The 24,211-nt window shown below is 52.6% G+C and overlaps 1 protein-coding gene across 4 annotated transcripts in view; it reads right to left on the bottom strand.

Annotated features, from left to right (window-relative positions):
- The window catches only part of Gdpd5 (glycerophosphodiester phosphodiesterase domain containing 5), an 80,518-nt gene that overhangs the window by 44,837 nt on the left and 11,470 nt on the right, over nt 1–24,211 (bottom strand). For 3 of the 4 annotated variants that reach the window (XM_048788047.1, XM_048788046.1, XM_015477403.2), the window contains one exon: nt 5,774–5,843. The exons of the other annotated variant lie outside the window; for it this stretch is intronic. The gene's annotated coding sequence lies outside the window, so the exon portion shown is untranslated. The remainder of the gene's footprint in view (nt 1–5,773; nt 5,844–24,211) is intronic. 4 annotated transcript variants of the gene reach the window in all.

Genomic DNA, 24,211 nt, shown 5'->3' with positions numbered 1-24,211 from the left:
TGTATGGTGGGGACCTGGAGGACTGGGGACTTGCTGGGCATCAAGCTGGTGTATATTACCTTCAGATGACAACCTTTCCGAGTGCAGGACTGTGGCCCTGTCCTACAGATCAAAAATAAGGGCTTGAGCGAATAGATGACTCAGCTGTGGCCCATCCACACAATGCAGTGTTATTCCAGGATAAAAAGAAATGAGCTCTCAAATCCCAAAAAGACCCAGAGGAAATTCGGAAGCATATTGCTAAGTGACAGAAGCCAATCTGTAAAGGCCACATACTGTGTGATTCTAACTATATGACATTCTAGAAAAGGCAACGCCACAGAGGCAGCAAGATCAGGGGTTGCCAGGGGCTCAGGGGGAGGGAGGGAGAAGTAGGTTGAACTGGGGGTTTTAGGGCAGTTAAGCTATTCTGTATGACCCAGAATAGGTGTCCTTACACATGTGTCAAACCCCATGGAATGTGCAACACGGAAGTGAGCCCTAGTGTAAACTATGGACTTGGGCTAGTAATGACATAACAGTATCAACTGAAGCAAATGTACCACATGGATACAAAATGTGAAAACAGAGGAGAGTCGGGGGAGGGGAAGAGGGTACTTGGGAACTCTGTATTTCCCAGTGAACTTTTCTATAAAACAAAAAGTCTATTAATTAATCTCTCTCTCTCTCATACACACACACACACATATACACACCACACATATATATAACACACACACACAAACACGCACACATGTGTATGTGCAAAAAGTGATTTGCCTGAGGCCAAAGGGCTAATCATGGAGAAGGGAAGATTTGAACCCAGGGCCGGTGACTCTGAAGGGCAGACTTCTCATGGCACCAGCAGAGGGAGGTCTACCCACATTTCCACCCCCTTCCGCATCTGCCAGCTGCAGCATCTGTGGAACAGTGGACTGCGCTTCAGAGGGCAGAGCTTAGTGTTTTGGTTGGCAGCGGGGACGTTCAGGCAGGGAGTGAGGCCAGGAACCCAGGAGGAAAGAGGAAAACCCCTGAGGGGTGCCAGGGCTGGGGGAGGTGGAGGCCTGACCTTCTCCTGCAGCCTGCCAGGGCCCCAGGGGGAGGAGGGGAGCAAGCAAAGGAAATCCTCCCTCCTCCCTGGCCTTGGCTCCCCTCCCTGGGGCCTCAACCCCAGCCCAGCCCCAGGCCTAAAGGTCTGAGGCTGAGCTCAGTCCCCACAGGCTGGGTTGACCTGCAGGCTGGGTGACCCCCCAAAGCCTCAGGTCTTTGCTGACCCACCCTTATATGGGGACCTTGAACACCTCCAGAGATCTCCAAGGGCCTTTCTAGCATGGCTTCTAAAACCCATTAGCCACCTGCTCTCTCCACATCCCCAAGAACAAGGCCGAGGTGAAAGTGTTCAAGGACAGAAGGACATGTCCCACAGTCCTTCCTGCTCCAGCTGGGGAAGGGCCCTCTCTGCTCCTAGGGCAAAATCACTGGGAGTCCTGGCAGTGAATTGTCCTCCTGGGGATTGGTTTAAAGCTTAATGAGGGTGCACAGCAAGGTTAGCTGCCTGCTCAGTCTGCCCCCCCAGGGCCTCTGCCATCTTTGGTAGTGACCAAGGGGTCCTGGATAAACATACTCAGTAATGACCCAAACTTCACCTAGAACAACCCCCGGTGCCACAGGGTCAGGGCCACAGAGACTTCTTCACACAGAGCTTGGGGAGCATGGCTAGGACCCCTGTGTGGTCCTCGTTGCTGATCATCCAACCCTTGTTGCCACCCAGTGTGCCAGTGGGAGCCCCTCTGCCTGTCCTCAACCCCCACCTCAAGGCAGGGAGCCCCTCTCCTGGAAGCCTTCCCTGATGGGCCAGGTCTCCTCTGGACCCCAGAACTCTGAGTTTCCTTGGGTTGCAGTACTGGCCTATGCGTGGAGACTGCTGGAGAGGGTGGGATCTAAGCAGAACTCAGAAGGAAGGAAGGACACTTCAGGTGCAGGGACAGTACAGAGTAAGCCTGAAAGGCTAAGAGGGAGTGATCGGGGCTCCTAGAGCAGGATCCCTAGCTCTGGCCAGCAAGTTAGGCCCCGGCTGGGCTCCATGCAGCGGTGCTGGTAGGCCCTGCTGCCCTCCAGGGACCCAGGACAGCAAGACACTCCCCAAACAGTTCACCAACCAGGCCATTTTCCAAAACACAAACACAAACCTCCAAAACAAATCTTTGGCCCCAGTGCCAGGGCTGGAGGTTGGGGGACAGCACTGATTCTGGGACTCCCCTTTCCCTGGGGTTGATAAAAAGTCCACCCAGAGAACTATGGGGCTAACCAATCCCAAGCCCACACTACTGCTCTCCAGCCTTCTGTAGTTAGCTCTTTGGCCACACTTAGAAATTTCATATGTTCCTAGTGCCGGCATCGTTTGATGGCTCTAATCAAGACATCTAGGCTGTCACCATCTCACTGCGTGACCTTAGGTAAGTTCCTTCACGACTCTGTGCCTCAGAGAAAACCGTAGATTCTAATGAATTTGGCAGAGAAGGTGGCCAGACCTAGGATAGGAAGAGAGTCTAAGTACCCAAAGCAGCTGCAGTGAGGTGGGGGTGGGGGGCTGGAGGAGGAGTGAAGGAGGATTCGGGGCTAAGGGTGGAAGGGCTGGGAGGGGAGACCGCCAGGTGGGACCCGCCCTCATCACACCTGCTCATTGTTTGGGGAAAAGTTACTCTGAGAGCTGAGAGCCAGAGCTCTCCAAGAATCAATCATGCCATAATTAGGGTCATTATGAATCTTACACAATGATGTCAGGGCCTCCTATTTACCCAACACTTCTGTCCCAAGAGACCTCGATTGCTCTTTCTCTGGGAGAAAGGCTGGAAGCCAAGGAAGACCAGCTCTTACTCCTGTGTGGCTCTCCAGTTCTCCCACCCTCCTGGCTGGCCTCCCTAGGAAATGGTCCCCCAGCAGGAAGGGGCGGTGTCCTCCCTGAAACTGCGCATTCAGGGGACCATCTGTCCTGTCCCTCCAGCTCTTTTGCTCCCTTACTGTGAATTTCAGGGGCCTCCCGCCTCCCTTGGAGCTGAGGGGTTCACCGACAATCAGATGTGGACCTCTCTTCCTTGCAGGGAAACAGCCTCACTGTAGCAATAGCCGCTACAGTCACGAGCACACCACAGTGCTTACAGTTTACAAAGAGCTTCCACAGCTGTCCGGCCACTGAAGTGTCACACCAACTCCCAGGCCATCACCAAGATCCCCACCTCACTCACAGACAAGGAAGCAGAGGATGCTGGAGGCAGGACTCACCCGGCACCAGGCTTAGGACCAGGTGTCTGCTGAGCCTCTCCCTCAGGTAAGGCCCTTAGGACAGAGACCTGCATGTGTGGGACACACCTGGGCAGAGGCCAGGCTCAGACCTCTCTGATTCCAGTCAGCTTCGGCTGAGTAGTCGTCAAGAACAACCTGACCTCACAGAGAGCAGAGCTGAGCATCTCAGAGCTCAAACTCCCAAGCGCCCCAAACCAGTTTTAGAATTACATCACCCAAGACCGTACTCTCAAGAAATCCTGGAATAATCCAGTTGGGGTCTTAAGACCATGTCAGCCTGAGCAAAGTCCTAGAGCCATTCTCTCTAGCCTCCTCTCCCTAGTGGTGGGCCCAACCTTCCAGTGGGGCCACAGGTGTGTGCACTCCCAGCAAGGCTCTGCGGGACCTCTAGGTTCTCTCTAAGCCTCCAGGATTGTAGGGAGGTCTTCTGCCCCACCTCCCCCACTGGCACTGCCAGGTTCCCCCTGGCCCAGGTGGAGCCAGCATATAGGCCTAAGTTCTCTGCTCAGGCCTCATGGGGAGCCCCAGGGCCTAGGGAGCAGACTCACCATCCTCCACCCCTCTCGTTGATTCCAGGGGCCTTCCCCAGGAGCCTCAGTCACAGGGCCTGAGGTGACTTTTTCTGATGCTTCTCCCTGGGCCCAAGAGAAGGGGGGCCCCCTCCCAATGGGGACGGGGAGGAGGAAGCTGAGTCTAGCAGGGCCTTGCACCAGGGCCTTGTCTCTGCCTGGTGTTTACCCCTGCAGGATGGGGCTAGTGATTTATTTTATTTACTTATGTAAACTAGCAGAGTTGCTATACAAACAGGCTTCCCAAGCAGGCCCGGGGATGGAGGTCCTACCATCTAAGCAATCCTTTCACTTCCTTTCCTGACACCTACCTCTCCAGCCTGCCTTCCTGCTGGCCCTCCTCCTAGTCTGTGCTCCAAGGACACCAGGCTACACAGCTGTCCCACCTCCACGCCTGTGCCCAGGCTGGGCAAGCTGCCAGGAAAGCCCTCCCCGACCCCAACCAAATCTTGTCCATCTGAACTAATGGACTCTGTGCAAGGCTTAGTCTGATTGCCCCCAGAGGTCCAGGGTGTCCTCCCTCTGCACTCATCATCTGACAGAGCTCTTGAGAACACTCACAGGCCTCAGCACTTGGTAATCATCTGCACCCTGGCTGCCCTACCCCCAGGCTCAGAGCTTTTCCAGACTGAGGCTTCTTATTCAAGGTGGCCAAGATTTTCTGAAGACCTGTAGTGTCTGTTGCCCTGTGCCCAGTGATGGCGACAAAAGATACCCCTGCCACCCCCCACCCTGTCCCCCGTTCACTTTCAGCTAGAGGAGTCTTGTATAGGGGGTCTGTGTCCCCTGCATTGGGCCTAGCACCAAGAAGGTGCCTATGTGCTTGACAGTTAGAAAACCTGGTGAAACATGCAAAGGAAGGAAAGAAGGAATTAATCAGAGCTGTGTAAACCACACGACTGCAGAACCACTCCTGAGCCTGAGCTGAAGTCCGCCTTTGAATAATAATTAGGCTTTTTCCAATTTACAGGAAAGAAAAAAGAAGTTACTAAAAAAAGTCTCAAGTACTTTTCTCCCACAAATTTTTCTTAAACCTCTGATATCTGTACATTTCTGCACCAGATCTAGTGCAAATGACCTCAGGTTTAGCATAGGATCCTAATTTCATCCCTGTCATTAACATTGCTCTTCTTCACAGTATTCTGCAAAAAGCAGAAGTCTCTGCTTCTGGGCATGTCCCAGGACCCAGAACCTAAATTTTTCTTCACCGCTTTCATATGACTTCTTTCTTTGGTGACCAGAGAAAACTGACCTTACTCAAGTGCTGAAGAAGAAAATCCCAGGAGCTGGCCAGCCCACCTTGAAGGTCCAAGCCAATTCCATGACTCAGGGCCTCCAGTGCTACCACTTGCTATTCATTCCTTGGGCTGAAGCACTGTTTTCTTTAGGGTTCTAAATTAAATTTAAATTCTCTCTTAAAACACAAATCTTCCCTGGAATTAGGAGCCCATTAAACCCCAAATTGGAGGTCAAAGAAATTTAGTTACCACTTGACTCCAGAGAGGCAGTGAATCCCAGGTCTTTGAACAGACATCCCGCTGGGAAGGAGACTCACCTGGCTCTACCAAGCGCCTAACTGAGCAAATCCTTACACCTCTCTGCCTCACTTTCCTCTTTTATAATGGGGGATCATGACACCAACCCTGTGGGTTTTTTTAAGGACTAAATGAACTATTACACGGAAAGCCCTTAGACAAGTGCCTGTACATGTGCATTGTCCCAAGCAAGAGACCCCCACCTAGAGCTGTGGGTCTTATAAAATGGGTCAATAGTTCCTGCTCCTCCTGTTTTTCCATAACTGTTCTTCCCCTTCAGGAGAGGCAGGCATCGCATAGAAGCCAGGGGGCTACTCTCTGCGGCCGGTTTCCACCTCCTTTCTCTCTTCTTCCTTCATTTCTTTTTTCTTTACCCAAAAGACATACCAGTGACTGCTAGCTGAACTCCTGAGGGTGTCCTGTCCACGGAGGTGGAGATGTCACTTCACTGGAACACCTAAGGGGACAAGGGGACAAAAACAGTGAGATCCTTCATCACTCTGCCCTGCCTTCTACCCTCCACACCCTGCCCTTAAGGAGCCCCTAGCCTGGGCCCACCCTGTGCTAGATGTAGAGTCCAGTGATGGGTCACACTGGTCCCTGCCCTGGGGAAGCCATGAATCTGGTGGCTTATCTAGTCCTGGCCCATGGGACCTAGAGCATGCAAATCTTTTTCCACACATGCTGCCCACAAACCAAACAATCCCAAATCCAGACAGCATGCTTCTCAAACCACCTGTGCCTCTCTGCAGGGCCCACGGAAGCAGGACCCAAAGCCCAGCCACCCTGGGGGCAGAGGCCCTCTTCTGCTGCCAGGGACCTGCTTCTCTGAGGTAGCTGCCAGACCAGCTGTTCTTCCAAAGCAGCCGAAGGGGGGAGGGCCGGTGGGCTGGAGGCGGGATCTGGGGCACCGCAATTATGTGCCTGAGTGACTCATGCATCACCTCCCCCCTCCCTGAGCTCCCACAGCCAGCAGGGCAGCCCCCTGCCCAGGAACTGCGGGGAGAGATGGTAGTCTCAGGACATGGGGAGAAGAGGGGAGGGGAAGGGGCTTGGGGTCAGCACTGCAGGCTTCAGAGGTGCTGCTACTTTGCCTATTTGGGGACACTGAAACTGGCAGAGCCAAGGCCTTCCTATGTTACCCAGAGAGGCAGAAGCAGAGCCAGGGCTGGGACACAGGGCCATGGTGTCTCAGCCTAGTGCCCAGCCCTGGGCCTGCGTCAACATGAGAACTTTCCCCAACCCATTCAGACTCTGGAAGCAAAAAGCACACCTCTGACTTAGCTTCATACCAGGCACCCAAAGTTGGGCTCAGAAACAGCTTAGACAGACCCCAGAGCACCCTAGCCCTACCTCTGCACCTCCAGTGCCCAGGTTTTCCACCATGCCTGAAATCCCTGCACTTCATTTACAAAAACACACTTGTTTCCTTTATTCCCACAATGATCCTAAGGCCTAAGTGACAGGAGAATATAAATAGACTATGGCTTCTCAAACTTCAGTGGGCACACAAACCACTGGGGATCTTGCTAAGCTGCAGTCTGACTCAGTAGTTCCAGGCTGGGACCTGAGAGTCTCCATTTCTGTCTTGCTCCCAGATGATACCAATTCTGCAGGTCCATAGACCACAACTGAGCAGCGAAGATATTATTGAGAGCATGATTCTGGGGTTACACTGCCCAAGTTAGAATCTTGACTTTCATGGTGTGAACTTGAGCAAGTTACTTCACCCCTCTGCATCAATCTCCTTATGTACAAAATAGTAATAATAAACCTACTCCATGGGGCTGATGTGAGGATTAAATTAGCTAACGTGTGAAACACCACTTAAAGTTTATTTAAATTTTAAAGCAGAGGTTCTTAGAGGTAGGCAGACCTCACAAGGTGGTGAAGTTAGAATTCAAACCCAAATCTTTCTTTCTGTCTCTTGTCTCTCTCTCTCTCTCTTTCTTTTGTACTGGGGATGAACCCAGGGATGTTCTACTGCTGGGCTACCTCCCCAGCCCTTTTGATTTCTTACGTTGAGACAGGGTCTCCCTACATTTTCAGGGCTATTCTTGAACTTGGGCTCCTCTTGCCTCAGCCTCCTGTGTAGCTGAGATTCTAGCTGTGTGCCATCAGGCCTGGCTTACACCCAAATGTCTTAATGTAAACCCTGCCACATCAAGCTGCACAAAAATGTCACAGCCAGCAAGTCCTACACCCATTAGATAGACATGGACACTGAAGCCCAGAGAAGGGCAGGGTTGATGGCCATGTCTCCTGGCCCGGTGCTCTTTCTGCCACACCTCACTGTCCTGTAAGGAAGAGAAAGTATCACCGAGTCTCCCTGAGTGGTACCAGCTCTGCTGTCAGCCCTACCTGTGAGAGCCCCTGCGCACAGGCTGGGTGACGCAGAACAATCCAATCCCTGTCTTCCATTTCCCGTCTCCTACCTCCAGCCTGGGTCAGGGCTCAGTCTCAGGGTCACCCAGCTGGGGTCCAGTCACAGAGTGACATGCTGGGGCCTGGCTCCATCCCAACCTTGACTCCCCAGCACAGGGCCAATGGGAGCCTGTGAGTCACTTGAAGGAAGTGCTTGGCCCCAAACAGGAAGTGGCCCTTTAAGCTGAAACCCCCCCTGCAGGATGGCCCTAGGACCCTGGGACAGGAAGTAGAAGTTGATGAAAGAAGGAAAGCTGATGGGACACAGCAATACCTGTTCAGATTTTACCAGAAACTCAAACGTGGCCTGCACCCTCTGCTTTGGGACACCTGGCTTGGGGGCTTTCCTGCTGTGGCCTGGCAGTGATCTCAGGTGCATCAGTGCCCTTCTCTGAACCTCTGTAGGATCACGGGCTGCACTAAAAGCCTCCTGTGGCCTGGCGTTCTACAAAGAGATGAAGCACTGGTGCAAGAGCATTGGTGCAGGTTGTTTATATGAATGAACCTGAATGAAATGGCTGAATAAAGACACCTCAACTCCAGCGGCAGCACAGGACCCATCCTTTATCTGTTGCTAGTTGTATGATAGAGGGTTTCTCATTGGCCAGAAGACCCACTCCCTGAACCACCCTTAGATGGGGAAAGGAGACCCCCCCCCTCCCACCCCACAGGTCACAAATGCACACACGTCTAAAGAACGCACACAGGAGTCCTGTCACGCGACATCCACGTGACCTGTAATCCTAAACATTTGCTTTCCTGACACCACTCAGGCCCCAGCCGAACTCTTCTCCATTTCTTGAACCTGAACAACAAAAGGTGATTCTGTCCAGATGCCAGGAAGGTCATTTGCTGAGGGGGGAGGATGCTGCCTCAGAGGCGAGGGAAAGTGGAGGGGCACAGAGGGGCAAAAAGAGTCAGAGGGAAGACAAATTAACTTGTCAACTCCTGTCTCTCTGACAGCGACGTGCAGTAGCTTCTTGCATAACCAAGTATCAGTTTTCCAGTAATGCTGAGCATCCTTTTTTTTTTTTTTTTTTTGGCATTTCTTCCTGTTCCATTTTGTGGTTCTGAAAGTACTCATGAATTAGTGTGGAATTTACAAAAAATGCACGTGTTGGCTGAGGAATCTTACAGTATTTAACAATTCCTATTGTTCCAACATAACATAAAAACGTGATACTAGTTTTTAAATTGGCAATGAGATGGACAATGAACACTGCAACTATGAATAGTCTCTCTCTCTTTTTTGTGTGTGTGGTGCTGGGGATTGAACCCAGGGCCTTCTGCATGCAAGGCAAACACACTACCAACTGAGCCACATCCCCAGCCCTGAATAGTCTCATTTTTATAAAATCTTTAAAGTTTTTGAATTGGTATTTCATCTCTAAATAATTTTATTTAAAACCTGATGTCAATTGATGTATATTGTTTTAATTTTAACAGATATTATAAAAAACAATTTTTGAAAATTTAAATAAATGTTCCTGTGTTTACATTGGATTGGACATACGTTCAAATTCTACACATTTATTTTGGTGCTGGGGATGGACCCCAGGGCCTTGTGCAGGTTAGGCAAGTATTCTGCCGCTAGGCTCCACCACTGGCCCTCAACTTTATATACTTTTAAATATAATCCTATTTTACTTCTAGCCCTTTAGGTTATTGCCATTAATAGAGCACAAATAATAGGAAAATCTTGATTATAACAATATAATTAGTGATTTTGATAAAATGAAGATAAAACATGTTCTGAAATAAGTAATAATAAATTATAAGTCTTAATATTTATCCAAATATCCCCAGCCCATCAATAAACCAAGCAGAGTTGAGCAACGATAACTTCAGACATCCTTGATATTTTGTCACTTCAGAAGGCCGAGGCAGGAGGATTTTGAGTTCAAGGCCAGGCTCAGCAACTTAGCAAGGCCCTAAACAACTTGGTGTGACCTATCTCTAAATAAAATATCTAAAAAAGGGCTGGGGATGTGGCTCAGTGGTTAAGTGTGCCTTGGTTCAATCCCCAGTACAACAAACAACAAAAAAACTATACCTTTATACATGTGGTTCATTTTACATAATGAAGGTATGTTTTTCAAGGTGGGAAGGTCACACTTGTTTTATTTAACAGATTTAATAGGCTGTCACTCAGCTCTGTTCCTCCCATGGCAGGGGGTGCTTCACTGCAGGGGGTGGGCAGAGACGGGATGGAGTTTTAGTTCCTGGAATTCATACACTGACCCCTGGCCTGTCTAGACGATCACAGGTGGAGTGACCAACACACATTCCCTAAGCTTCCATGCACCCAGTGAATGGATGGGGCTCAGGATGGGGGAGCCCAAGGTTTAATGGTGTAGACAAAGATGGCAGAGGCCAGGGGAGTCCTTATTGGTGGGTCAGTTGGCATAGGGCTGGAGCCCCCTGGGGGTGAGCAGACTTGTTTCCCTGGCACCCCCACCTCCAGCCCAGCAGGGACCTGACCCTTTAGACCAGTTCCTCCTCTGGGGTCACCACCCATGTCCACCCTCACCCCTGGGGCCTGTAGGTTCCCAGCTTTGCAGTGGATGGGACATTAGCCCATCTGAACACAGAGCCCTCACCCAGCAGCTGCCCACAGTGCTGACCAGGTGAGCCACTGGGGACACAGCAGTGAGGACCTCTTGACTCAGTTCACCTTCACATGGTGAGGCATTTAATGAACCCAGGCAGAAAGGGGCCAGGGCTGGGGGCCAGGGCAGAGCTGGGAAACGTCAAGGTGCTCACTTAACCAGCCACTGGCCTGGGAGCAGGCCCTCACCCTCTCGCCTCCACCCTTTTGCTGTGTGGTCACGGGCGAATCACCTGACTTCTCTGGACATCAGCTTTGTGACACAGGGATCAGCATCATGAAGTTGCCTCACTTTATGTGAGCAATTTACAGTTCTGCTTAGGAACATGGGACACGGAGGCTCAGAAAAGGGAGGTGACTTAGCCCTAGCAGGTCACCTAGCAGGTCATAGAATCTGGATTGGGATTCACGTCTCTCATGGTCTATAAGGATAGACCCTCAGGGGCCTGAATGGGGAGATCAGGTCATGGGTGACATCTCTTGTGACGTCTGTCACGAGGGACAGAGAAAGAGTTAGGGAGGATACCATCCAGGCCGACCCAGGCAGGCTGACATCAGCGGTTAAAGTCACATTGTCAGATCCTAGGATTTAGTCAAAACAGCCTGAAAGGACGATTTCTGTTTGTTCTTTCCTGGGACATGCTGACCCAACACGAGTTCCCCCAAGTGACACGGAGCACCTTCTAGGGACAAAGTCCAGAAAAAGACACAGTGGTATGGGCTGGCAACAAAAGCCAAATTCTATTCAGGAGGGGCTGGGCCACAGGGCCTCCATTTCCTGCTGGTGTTCAGATCTGTTAGTCTGGACAGACTAACCTCTGCCTGTCCCACCTCCTACCTCGAGGGCAGCGCTGGCATTCTGCCTCTGGAAGGTGAGCGAGAGGAGACCTGGGGCTGGAGAGCAGCAGGAGCGCCACACAGCTCTCAGGAGGTGCTACCCCAGCCCTGGGCTCCCCCGCTGGCACATGCCTTCCTAAGAGCTGCCACTTACTGGTGCCAGGTTCTGGGCACTCAGCACCCTGCGAGCTTCATCTCACATAATCCACACGTTAATCCCCTGAAGCCGACTCTGCGTGCTCCACCCATATCCCCTGGGACCCTTTTACTACTGGGGGGCACATGGGATTGTGTGGTCCCTCCCAACAACCAGCACCCAGCTGTGTGTATGTGTGTGTGTGGGGGGGGTGTCCAGATGCCCCTGGACTGCTGAAATCCCTTTACCAAGGTCATGGCCAGCTCCCAAGGTGGCCCTTCACCAGTGACTGACTAGGTGGGCTGTAAGTGCCCCGGCATCCTTGCCACAGGAGGGCCAGCCCTGGGGTGTGGCGGACACTGTCCCCTGAGCTCCTCTGCCAGACTAAGCTGCAGTTCCCTGTGTGGAGTTGGCCGACATCGCCTCCTGCCTCTCCTCCTCCTTTCTCTGCTTTCTACTTTCCCTGTTCCCTTAGTGTGTCTCCCGGAAAACTTCCCAATAAGTCACTCTCACACAGCTCCTGCCTCTGGACCTACTGATCCGACCAACCTCAGCACCTGGAGGTGCAGCCATTAATTCTTCCATTGTGCAAACTGAGACTCTGAGTCGAAAAGTTCTGATGCCTTCTAGGCAGGGGAACTTGAAGTCCACCAGATATGCTGGCTCCTTTCTTCACTAGCCCAGTCCCTCTGTCCACCACCTGCATCATCTGAGCCTCTATCTTACCACTGTCCCCTCCTGGTCCTTTAGGCTAACTTTACTTCTTTTTATTTATTTATTTATTTATTTACTGGAAGGAAAGGAGGAGAATCTGTGGAAGATCCAGGGAGAATGACTAAGTTCTCCGATTCCTCTGACTGGCTCAGACCCTGTTTTGGTCAATCCTTGTGAATCAGGGCGGGTCTGGCGTTCTGGGAATGCAGGGAGACTTGAAACCAATTTCATGAAAACAAGTTGTAAAAACACGAGCGGCCACTCGAAGTGGCCGGCTGATAGGCTTGGCTCCACTGTGCAGGCAGGGCTGAGTAAGCTCGCCAGAGGGAAAACACAGCAGGAAAGACTCAGGCCAGACCCGAAGGAAGAACTTCCCAGTAATTGGGAGCTGGGCCCAGGGGTGGGGTTGGGTGTGGCCTCTTTGGAAGCAGACAAATCCATGTCCTGACTTCTCAGGCTTCCTCCTTTGAAGTGTCCATGCAGCAACCAACCGGGCAACCTACTGGGCCTCCCAGCCGGAGGCTCAGCTCCTGACCTGAATGGGTTGATGAGGATGTGCTGAGTCTGTGGGGCTCCCAGGATCCTCCCCACACTCCAGTGTGGTTACTACCACTTTGCGGACCTGAAGACAGACAGGGGCCCTGGAGCCTGGCCGCGCAGCGCTCAGAGCATGATGAGGGCTGCCACCATAGGCACCTCCTCCCCATCACAACTATCCCTGGGAGAGAGCCACCCCCACCACTGCAGACCCTGCTGCAGAGGGCCAGGGCAGTGTTTATGGACGATTCTCCCTTCCTCCCTCCTGCACAGTCCCTCTGCTCTCCGCAGGCCACCTCCCAGTCAGCAATAAACAGGCCCAAGTCCCGCCTGGTCCATTTCCCTCCACCCCTCTCCAGCCAAACTGCTTTTCTTTCCTCCTGAACTTCTGAAAGAGTTTTCTGCACTTCCTCCCTGCCAGAAGGCTAAGCCCACCACCCTCTGTTTCCACCAAGTCACCAGGAACATCCACATGGGAAAATCCGCCAGATCCTGCTCAGTCCTCAGCTGACACTGGACCTGGCCCTCCTTCTGGAAACATTCTCCTTCCCTGGCTTCTTGACACCCGTTGCCTGGTTTTCTCCTGCTCCCCACTGCCTCCCCAGCCCCTGCGCTCCTCCTGCCCGCTGCTTCCTCCTGCTCCCTGCCTCCTCCTGCTCCCTGCCTCCTGCCCCCGCCTCCTCCTGCTTCATGCTTTCCTTGGGCCATGTCAGCCACCCCCATGGGTTCAGTCGCCTCTCCCCTGGATGTCCTACAGGAGCCTCACACCCACAACGGCCAAGTAGGAGCTCATCTGTTCCCTGAAGCCTGTCCCCACCATTTCACTCTTCTCGGGGCACCTCCATCCTCCCTGTTCTCCAGCCTCCTTCCATTTCCTCAAACCCCCAAGTTCCACCGGGACCGCAGGTCCTTCTCCTGTTCCCCACTCCTCTCCCTTGTGTCCCCTCAAATGTCCCTGGAGTCTGAGCTCAGGTTTCCTCTGCACCACGCCTTCCCTGACTCCCACAGACTCGGGTGCCTTCGTCTGTCTTCCTGTGCCCGCACAGCCCCCGGTCCATATTCCTGCTAGTGTTCAGTGGCACATCAGATGCCCAGGCTGGCTCTGGAAAGCAGGGGCAGCTGTTTACTGTGACCTGGGCCTTGGCATCCAGCGTAAGCTCTCTCAAATCTGGGAACTTGTATTTCTGCAGGATTTGCCCCATTGGTGAAGCCTGGATCTTCCCTCAGCCTCTGGCCTCCCAGAGCAAGGGCCATGTCCTTCCTCTGATCCTCCTAGGGCTGGTGTGCTTAGTCACATGTAGAGGCTCCTAACCTGCTTGCCATTTACAAGGAGCTGTCCTGTGGGGCCCAGAGAGAGCCAACGGGCTCAACACACACATACACAGCACAGTTACAGACACAGGTGGTACAAGCACACAGGCTCACAGAGGTACATGCGGATGTGCAGAGATGGGCCTGTGGGGATTTGAGCATCCAGGAAATGATATGAACTTGGGCCACTGACTCACTTGGAGTTTCCAGCTCCAGGAGTGCAGGCTGGCACAGCTAGGGCTCAGGCTGGCTCCCTGGCTGCAGAACTGGGCCCCGGAGAGGACTAACAGCCCCCGGTGGATTAGCCAAGTCTGTTTGGACCCTAAGGCTGTATGCAGAGTGGGGAGGTCTATGGGAGGGAGAGGATGAGGGGTGCAAGGGCTGTTCTCTCCATGGATGGGGCTGGGAGCAGAAGGGGATGCCAGTGAGTGTCCTGGGGTCTGCTGGTGGCCCTGAGGCTGACTGCCAGACTCCCCAGGGCCCCCTGCCTCGGCAGTACCCTCTCTTACAACAGAGCCAATGTGAGCAGAGAAGAATCACAAAGTGTTCAGTCTTTTGGATGGAGAGAGCAGCAAGCTGGGTGTGCACATCACACTTAGAACTGAAGCAAACAACCGAAGGGAAACTCACAATGTGATCCCCATCAGGCCTGCCCTCTCCTTACCACTCCCAGGTCCAGACCTCCCTCCATTTGCTGAGTCCACCTCGCAGGGCTTCCCTGTGGTAGCACACCAGGTCCTTCATCCCTCTAAGAAACAGCCAAGAGCTCCCTGGAACCTACAGGATCAGGTACAAACCTCTCGTGCAATGCTCTTCTCCACCTGGCCTCAGCACACCTTTCCAATTTCCCCCTCCCCCTCAAGACAGCCCCCCCACTTGGAGTTCTATCTTGCTCCAGGGACTTCACTCTATTCTATACCTTTGTACAACTAATTCCTGCTGCATGGAAGACCTCCCACCTTTCTGGGCTTGGTAAACTCCTATAGACTCCTCAATACCAAATGGAAAATGCTGTTGTTCTGTAGATTGGCTTTGGCAGTGGCATTCAGGTCTTCAAATCAGTACCATAAGCAAATTGCATATGGTCAAATTCATCCTTGGCTATATATAGCTACCACTTACATGCAATGCCTAGGCATTGTTCTAGGCATTTCCTGTTTTGACTCACATAGCCCTCAAGACTATAGCAGATTATATTTCCAAAGAGATCTGCAGCAGGACCTCCCATCCCCCATGCCCTTTTTGCTGTTGTTGCTGGGGATTGGACCCAGGGCCATGTGCATGTGAGGCAAACATTCTACCAACTGAGCTCTAACCCCAGCCCCCTGCCCCAAGCCCTTCTTGCAGTCTAATGCTGACATCTTCCCAGAAGAGGTAGGGTCTACCTACCACAACTTGAATGTAGGAGGATTTGAGAATAGTGGATTAAGTGGCACTATGAGATTTCTGAGACCAGGCCACCAAAAGTGATGTGGCTCCTGTGTCTTTCACTGGGATGTTCCTGCTGGAGCCCCCTCAGCCACCACATAGGCACTGCTCAGAGGCTGCCATGCCATGGGAGACCCAGCCCAACCAGACTCAGGGAGAAAGGAAGCCCGGAGGCTGCAGGGAAAGCAAGACAGGCCACCAATCCAGGCCACCCAGGTCCTCGCTGCTCATATCCTCTGACTGTGAGACCACGAGCCAGAGCCACTGCTGAGCTGTCTTAAATCCTTGACCCTCAGAAACTGAGAAAATGAGAGGTTTGTTCTTATATAAAGTTACTAAGTTTTAGGGTGATATGTTATGTGAGGATAATAATTGGAACAAGTGTAAAGTAGAAACCATTGCTCTCCCCACTTTAGAGAAGAATGTGAGGCACAGAGGGGTTAAACCATTACCCAAGGTCAAAGAAGTAATACCTGGCAGAGCCAGGATGCGAACCCCACCAGTTCAGTCCCAGAATCCTCTCTTCCCTGCTGTGCCACACTGTCTCCAAGGTCTGGCTGGTCCTTCCGTCCACAGCAGGCCTCAGGGTGTGGTTGCTGAAGAAATGACCACGGGAAGGGATCAGTAAATGAATGACTGAATGAGTAAAAGCAGAGGAAGCGCCCAGGTGCAAGGCCAGGACCTTGGGCAAGCTTGCACCATGCAAATGAGCCTGAGGTGAGCCCTGTCCACAGCCCTGGGGGGAGTCAGAGATCAGAGGAGACTTGCAGGTGTCACAGGCTCTGTTCCCCATAGGGATTCTCCTGAGATGCTCCTCGCCCTGCCCCTGCCTCCCGGAATCCTGATACTTGCAAGATTATAGGCAGGTCCCTGGGGAGCCAATCCTCCTAAGGACAAGGTCTGTGGATCCTGGGGAGTAGGGGAGGGCTGGAGACCTGGGTTTAGTACCATGGCCAATGACTGGCTGGTGAACTTGGATAAGTCCCCGCCCCTTTCTGGGCCCAAGTTCTCTCCTGTTTCAATATACTGAGACTCCCAAGGCATTACACCGGCATCACAGATAGGGCTATAGGTGAGAGGTGGGTATGGGGGTCCTATAACCCACAGACAAAAGGGACCATCCCTAGAAAGAAAGCAGGTAATGGGAACAAATCCTGCCACCGTGAATTTGCTGTGTGCCGGGCCTTTCTGCAGGCACAGATGCTGTTCCTTGCAGCCATCCCACAGGGCGGGCAGCCAGTAAGGAGGGATTTAGACAAATAGCAAAGGTGATGCTGGATGTGGGGTCCAACCCAGGCCCATTCACTTCAAAACTCCCACTCTTGCCACAACAGCTAAAGGGAAATAACCAAAGTGTCCATTAACAGGTGGGTGGACAGACACAATATGGTGTAGCCACACAGTGGAATGCTGCTCTTCTTCAAAGGGGAAGAAAAGCCTGGTACTTGCTGTAACATGGATGAACCCACAGGGCGTTATGCTAAGTGAAATGAGCCAGGCCCAACACTGTAGGGGCCTAGAGTGGTCATATAGAAACAGAAAGTGGAATGGTGGTTAGTAGGAGCCTGGGAGGGGGGAGTTCCAGTTTTACATGATGAAAATGCTCTGGAGGTCAGGGCTGAGGAGGAGAGCCCTTGTCTAGAATGTGTGAGGTCTACACTGCAAAGAAAAAATAAAGCCCCAGAGAGGCACTGCACAGCAGTGTGAATATAGTCAACACTACCAAGCTGTCCTCTTAAAATGACTAAGATGATAAAGTTTATGTTATTTTTTTAACATTAAATAAAATTTTAAAAACACTCCCACCCTTGGGATAAATGGGGAGCTTAGTCCCCAAGGGGACTGGGGAAGAGGGTTTGGAAGCTTTGTGCAGACAGACCAGTGGAGTTGGGCAGGTTTGACTAAGCACAGATGGGCCCAGGGTGCTACAGGCAGAGGCTTGTATCTCTGGCCCCTGCCTCCCTGATGGGATCAGCTGACTCCTACCCGCTGAGCCCTCCAGATCTCCACCCAAAAGCAATGCTCCCGAGGGAGCAGGCATTGGCTTGGAAGGAAGGAGGGATTTCTTGAACACCGACATATGCTCACAGGCCCACTTACCCATGACCTTGGATCACTCTGTCTTTCTGGGGACTCAGTCTTCCCATGTGTACAGCCATAGGGTGGCCTAAGATTCTTATTGTCCTTCCATTTCTCACACTGGCAATAACCTCTGAGGTTAGGGAGGTGGCGGGGAGAGGTATTAGGGACTGTGAACAGGAAGGACCAGGATACTTCCTGGTCAGAAAATCAGGTATCTTTGGCTTTGGCCTCGTGATCTGCCCCAAGCAGCTTCTGCCCACTTCACAGAAGGGACTCTGAGACCCAAGAGGTTTTGGTTTAATTCAAGCTCAAGAAAATGGGCATATACCTGCTATGTTTGTGACAGGGCCACAATTCCTGTCCCGAGCTCAGTGCGATACCTCCATGCTGCCCAAAGTGGAGAAGATTCTAACATAAGTTAAAATATGATTCACTGCTGTCATTGAGCAAATCCTTCATGCTCAGGGCTCTCTCCAAGAATTCTGACCCTCACCCCTTCCCAGGACTCTCAGGAATCCCTATTCTCTCTCCCAGATGGGATGGGAAAGTTCTTGGTTCTAACCCCAGTTATACCAAATAGTATCTGGGTTTGTATCCTCATCTGCACCACAGGGACAAGAACCCTTCCCTGCGGCCTCTTGGGAGGATTAAATGAGGCTAGAGCCCCAAACCCTGAGCCTAGGGTTTGGCATACAATAGGCGCTCAATAGCAGTCTTCACCATCAGCCGTTCTCTCCTTTCAGACAAAACCATTTTCATCGATCTATTTGTTCTGTTCAAAGGCAGATTTGTTTGTTTGAATTTGTCCCAGAAGAGATTCTCCCCCAGGACAATTGGAGCCACTCCCCAGTGGGCCCCAGGGAGGAGGAGGAAGAGCCCTGCTTGATGGAAAAAGGGAAAATCATTATCCCCTGGGACAGGAGTGAAATCCCCAGGAAGCGTGGCCTCCACCCATCCACCCAGGAGGACCCAGGGTGGCCCCAGATCCCGCTTAATAAGCTCCCAGGGGCCCAGCGGGAGGCCCGATGCGATGGGGCTGCTACTTAAATCGCACAAAGCCTTCTATTCTTAGCTGAGCAAGGGCCTGGTTTCCTCCCAGCCCCACAGCAGCACCAACCAGCCCAGGGAGCCAATGGTAGAGCCTGGGTTTAGTCAGGACCACTGGAGTGGGGACAGCCCTTTGACCCGTGGGAGGGTCTCCAGGATGTACAGGGGTCAGCAGAGAGGCTGCCTGGGCTGGACAGAGTTTTGAGTCAAATGAACCCCAAGGTCACGTCCAACTCTTCATTTCTAAAGGTCCCACAATCCATTGATTGCTTCCGTGATTTGGGAATAGAAAGAGTCCATGGTTCCAGAAGAGCAAGGTTCCAAGAGGCTGGGCCCTAGTGTGTGCGCCTCACCCCGGCACTCCCCTCACTTCCCAGCCTGCCCATAAGAGGCTGAGGATGACCAGCTCTTCCCGGCCGTGGGGTCCCCCCAGGGGAGCAGTCCGGCAGACTCAGCACTGAGGTCAGCCATGCTCCCCTGGCCCCACCTCACCTGCAATCTGCTCGGGAGCCTCTGGGTACTGCAGGATAAAGGGAGAGAAGTGGAATGGGCCAAAGCTGTGCCGCAGCCCACTACCCCAGGCACTGCCGGGCAGGGTTCCATATGCAGTGTCTGCTCTACACCAGCATGGCCAGCACACCCCTGTCAGTCAAGCTCTGAGTGCCTAGGAAACCCATCCAAGGTCATGGACTAGAGCTCTGAGGAGCTGGGTGAAAACCCCGAGCCACTGCTTCATAACCCACTCCTCCCCATATGCTGCTTTGCTTCTGGCCGCAGCTTCCTGGGACCAACTCCTCCAGCACCCTGTTTTAGATGGGAAAACAGGACCGGAGAGAGAAAGGTCAGGTTTCAAGGGCACACAGGGAATTGGTGGCAAAGCCAAGCAGAATTTTGCCCATGTTGGAGGATACTGATTGCCCCTATCATCGAGCTGAGTCCCCACCATTGATATTTCTCTGGATTCTTCCTTTACACCTGCCCGGAACTGGGGCTCCCAGGGCAGGACTTTTCCTGCTCCCTTAGTCCCCAACACAGCAACTGCTCCACGAGGTCATCTAAGGGACAAGCTAAGAATCAGAGAATAGGACAGTGGGTCACAGCCTCATGCCCAAGGCTGACTGGCTAAGCACACACATAGCTTGGCAAGGGCTAACGGTGACACATACCAGGGACACTCACAGGAGCGCTTGTCGGGAGCACTCAGAGGCCAATTAATCAGCTGTCCCATTAAGGAAAGTAAATGAGGCTCCACTCCGCTGGTCCTCACAGAGCCTGGCAGTCACAGGACTTGGAACCCAGCCTCAGCTGCCTGAGCCCTTGGCTTGTACCCTGGGCATCTGCCCCAGATCCCACCCCACTCCATGCACCTAACTACCTATCAGTTGCTGCTTTTTTCCCCAATTTATTTCTCATCTGAACCTCACAACAATCCTGAGTTTGGTGTGTGTTCCCTCCATTTTATGGGGTCAAGGGAACTACGAACTCACCCAAGGCACCTGGTTAGCATGGCAGAGAGAGGACCCACACTCAGGAATGCCTGGCTTCGTGGTCTTTCCTGGTCCTTACCTTCCTCAGGCACCCCGGGGTAATTTGCAGATCCTTGGCTATGACAGGTGTGAGAGGGCCTCTAAGCTGCGCTGACCGTTTCCTGGAGCCAAGCAGAAATGCCCTCCCTCTTGCTTAGAGGGACACAGATCAAGTATCTAAAAACATCCAGTTTCTTTGCTCTGGCCTAGAGCTGAGTCTCCCCTGCGGATCGGTGGCCCATCATGTACCCAGCGAGGAGGCCTCATCGTCAGCACCTTACAGAAACCATCCGAGGTTCAGAAGGGCCAAGTCACAAAGCCAAGGCTGCATAGGTACAGGAGCAGAATTGAGAAGGAAGCCGGTGTGTTCCTGCTTGGCCTCTTTAAAAGACGGGTGGTGGGCTGAGGGTGCCGCTCAGTGCAGAGCTCTTGCCTGGCATGGCAGAGGCCTGGGAGGGAGCCCCAGCACTGGCAGGGGGCGGGGAAGGAGGGGAAAATAAAGGCAGGGAAGAGTTGGAGGGGGGCTCTTTTTTCAGAAAGCTGCCCAAGTTTGTCCTGATATTCCACTGCATCCTTCTCCCTGCCTGCCAGTCACACACACACACACACACACACACACAAACACACATGCCAACCCAAGCAGAGGGAGCATCTGTGCTGCCCTGGGGCCAACCTCACCAGCTGCCTGCCCCCTATCCTGCCCTGATGGGGCCAGAACACCATCTGGGAGCTGCTCAGGCACAAGGGCATTGAGAGGGACCCTAGGAACTCTGGGGGAAGGGATGCTGGCACATCCAGCCCTGTTCCCCCGGCATCGCATCCTGAGCCCGGGGGCTTTGACCAAGTTTTCTGCTAGACAGGCTGTAGGCCCCCCAGAGTGGGTGCCCCAGGCCCTGCTGAAATAAAACAGCATCCACACCAGACACCAAGCTGCCCTGATTGACACTTCCTGTCCTGAGAACAGGGCAGCGGAGGAGATAGAGGGGTGATTGTCTTGTTCTGTCCCTCAGGTCCCATGCCCACAAACCCCAAGGGTCCACTTCCCACCAGCTACCTAAGGATACAGAGTCCCTGGTATGTAGGTTGTTGGACCCAGTCTAGGTGCTAAAGAGACAGGCTGTGGGAGTCCCTGACATGTGTTTCCCATCCTTTCCAGGAGGCTGAGACCCAGCACTCTGGGCTGCATTTGGGAGGGGACAGTACTAGTTCCTGGGTCCAGGAGATGGGCGGGACTGTGGGGTTTCTCTTCCTATTCAAGGTAACACAGACACTGGGCTAAGGCTCTCAGCCTCTGAGTGCAACTTGTACATAATTCACAGGCTCCTATTGCCGTGGCCTGGATAAAACCTACCCAGCAGGAGGAGCCTATGCGGGGAAAGGCAAGCCATCGCCAAGAATCACTTCTGGAAAGGGCGATGAGTGGACCAGAGGCCTGGGGGATTAATGGAAAGTGGACAAATAAACACTATGGATGACAAGAACTGTTCACAAGCGTGTCAGTTTGCCCTCCATGTCCACAAACTGTCCAACTGAATCGTGTGGGAGTTACTATTGTTCCCATTTTACAGAGGAGGAAACTGAGGATCAGAGCTAGTAACTTGCCTGTTTTCATACAACAGAATTTCCTGCCCTATACCAAGCTGCTGTATGCACACCACCCTCAACCCCAGCCTGGCACAACTCTTCACCCACTCTCTACCCTGCTTCCACCCATATTGAGGCTGGGACCTGAGAAGAGCCTTCAGTGAGTCTACAGGGTGGTGCATCACCAACTGCTGAAGGAGAGAGCACAGGAACGAATTCCACTGGCAGCAAGAGACGTCCCCGCCAGGGGGCTGCTGACGCCTGCCCAGCGGGAGCAGCCCAGAAAACCTCAAGGCTGGGGGAGAGGCAATCGGGTCTCCCCTGCACCCACCCAGAATTCCCAAGAGCCATTTGGAGATGGAAGGGATGTGCCAGGGACCTTGCCAGACCACAAGTGAGAGGAGCCCAAGGTCCAGAGAAGGGAAGGATTGTCTAAGTCCTGTCAGTCCACAAACACCTACTGGGCACTAGCCAGATGCTTGGGATGAATGTCACATGGTCCTGGTCCCCAAGACACTCCCAGTCAGGTGGGCACCTGCTCAGCTGGTGTTTGGACTCCCACGATCTGCCCCAGTGACTTCTCTAGCCCCACCTCCAATGGCTCCCTTTTACCTCCTTCTGCCCTGTCATCTAGTGTCCCTCATGGTGTCACCACACATTGCTACCTCTACACCTTTGCTCTAGTTGTTGCTGTCCCTTCCCAGCTGGCCAGAGCCTGTGTCCCACCCGCCTCCTCCTTGCTGGCCTCATTCCCTAGCTCCTGCCCTGCCTGCCGGCGCTCCCTTCTCTGGGCCTCCCCACACTCTTGACCTCTTACAACATCTGTGCACTCTGCTCATGGTGACCCCTCTGCCCCTGGGAAGACCTGGCACTCAGCGCTGCTCCACTTAGTTGAGTCAATGTGTCACCCACCCACCTACTGCCACGACTCAGAACAATGAAAAGAATCACTTGTTCCTTTTAAGGCTTCTATTTGTCTTTCTTTAAAAACCTTAGTGGGCACGGTGAAATGAAGTGGAAGGCTCTGAGACGCGTCTTGGCATTTCCCAGAGCTGGCTCTGTGCCTGGCACAAAGTAGATGCCTGAGATATGTTTGCTAGGTAAAGAATAAAAATATACCCCCCTTCCTTTTGCCCCTGATGTCTCAAGTCCCACCATTATTCCAGATCCTCTCTGGGGATGAACAGTGTTCCTCAGATATTCTTCAAAATGCAAATGGTCCTGGCCGGGAACCTACCTTGGGCTGGGGGCTTCCCTGTGCAAAGCATCAAAGCAAGAGTTTTTCCATCCACTTGTCCCAAGTCCCTAGCCCTGCTCTGTGACAAAGGAGGTACACATTCCAACAAGCATGGGGAAGCTGGCTGTGCACTGCTGTCTGAGGCAGTTCCCTGACCCAAATCAACACGTTAAAGGACCTGAGAAGGCATGTTCTGAGTTATGTAACCTAGCAGTTTCTGAATCTGTGTGTCAGCATGGATTCTAGAGCCTGTTACTGTCCCTTGGAACTAGAGCTCCCCAGAGCAGGGTTTGGGAAGTGTACACTAGTGGGGGGACCTGACCAGGCAGGGTCCACTACAGGACAAGGTATGCACACTGAAGGGGACTTGTGCTGGCCAAGGCCATTCTTCTTTGCATTGAGGTAGATGGTCTGATCTCAGCCAACAACAATCCTTGGTGACAGACACAGAAAGGAAGGGGATATGGTGCAGCTTGCAAATGGAGCACAGAAAGGAGAAGGTGACAGGCCAGGCTGGGGGTGAATGATCCCCAATTGCAATTCTGTGCTCACGGTTCGCCATTGGGTAGGGGACTTCATCCTGCTGAGCTTTGCTTTCATTGTCTGTAAAGTGGGGATAAGGCTCTTCTTAAGGTTGCTGTGATTCACGGTGGTGACGTGAACAGAGGCAGAGTATCAACTGTGACGTCCTGAGCCAGCATTCACTATGTGCACCATTATTCCCTGTGTGTGCTGCCAGGAGGGGGTGGGCAGATTTTGATCAATCACAAGTCTCTGCAGAGGTCCTCTGTCAGGATGACGGAAGCCCCAGCAGGGTCCAGGCTCACCGGTGGCTCGTAGCTAGGTATGAATGAATGAACAAACAAACAAACCAGCGAGCTGAAATGAGGTCAACTGTCTCATTTCTCAGTCCCCAACTGGTAGAAGTGACAAATTAGGAAGGACACACACAAGCAGGAGGGGAGGAGAAAGAGGTGCTGGGCTGCTGGAGTCAGGTCCAGTGGGCAGTAGAGGGAAGGGACAGGGTGGGAGGAGCTGAAAGGAAGTGACAAATCTTTTTTTTTTTTTTTGGAAAACAAGGTTTCCACCTAAAACTGTTAGAATGCTTTGGCTGGTATAGGGAGCAGAGGACAGCTCCAGGGCCTGACACCCACTTAGCTTTATACCATTCAACATACTCATGCACAGGACAAAAGTCTTTAAAGTGCCGTCTTTGTGCCTAGCAAGTGACTGTTAGGCAGTGGGGACCTGAGGTCACCACAGACAACATCATGCATGAAAGATTCTGGATCAACGAGGCATCTGGTCACTTGAGGATGAGAGGGAGGGAGGAGATGCAGAAAAAATTCCACAG

Source organism: Marmota marmota, unplaced genomic scaffold, assembly GCF_001458135.2.
Source record: "Marmota marmota marmota unplaced genomic scaffold, marMar, whole genome shotgun sequence".
Taxonomy (NCBI): domain Eukaryota; kingdom Metazoa; phylum Chordata; class Mammalia; order Rodentia; family Sciuridae; genus Marmota; species Marmota marmota.
This window is presented reverse-complemented; position numbering and strand designations above follow the sequence as displayed.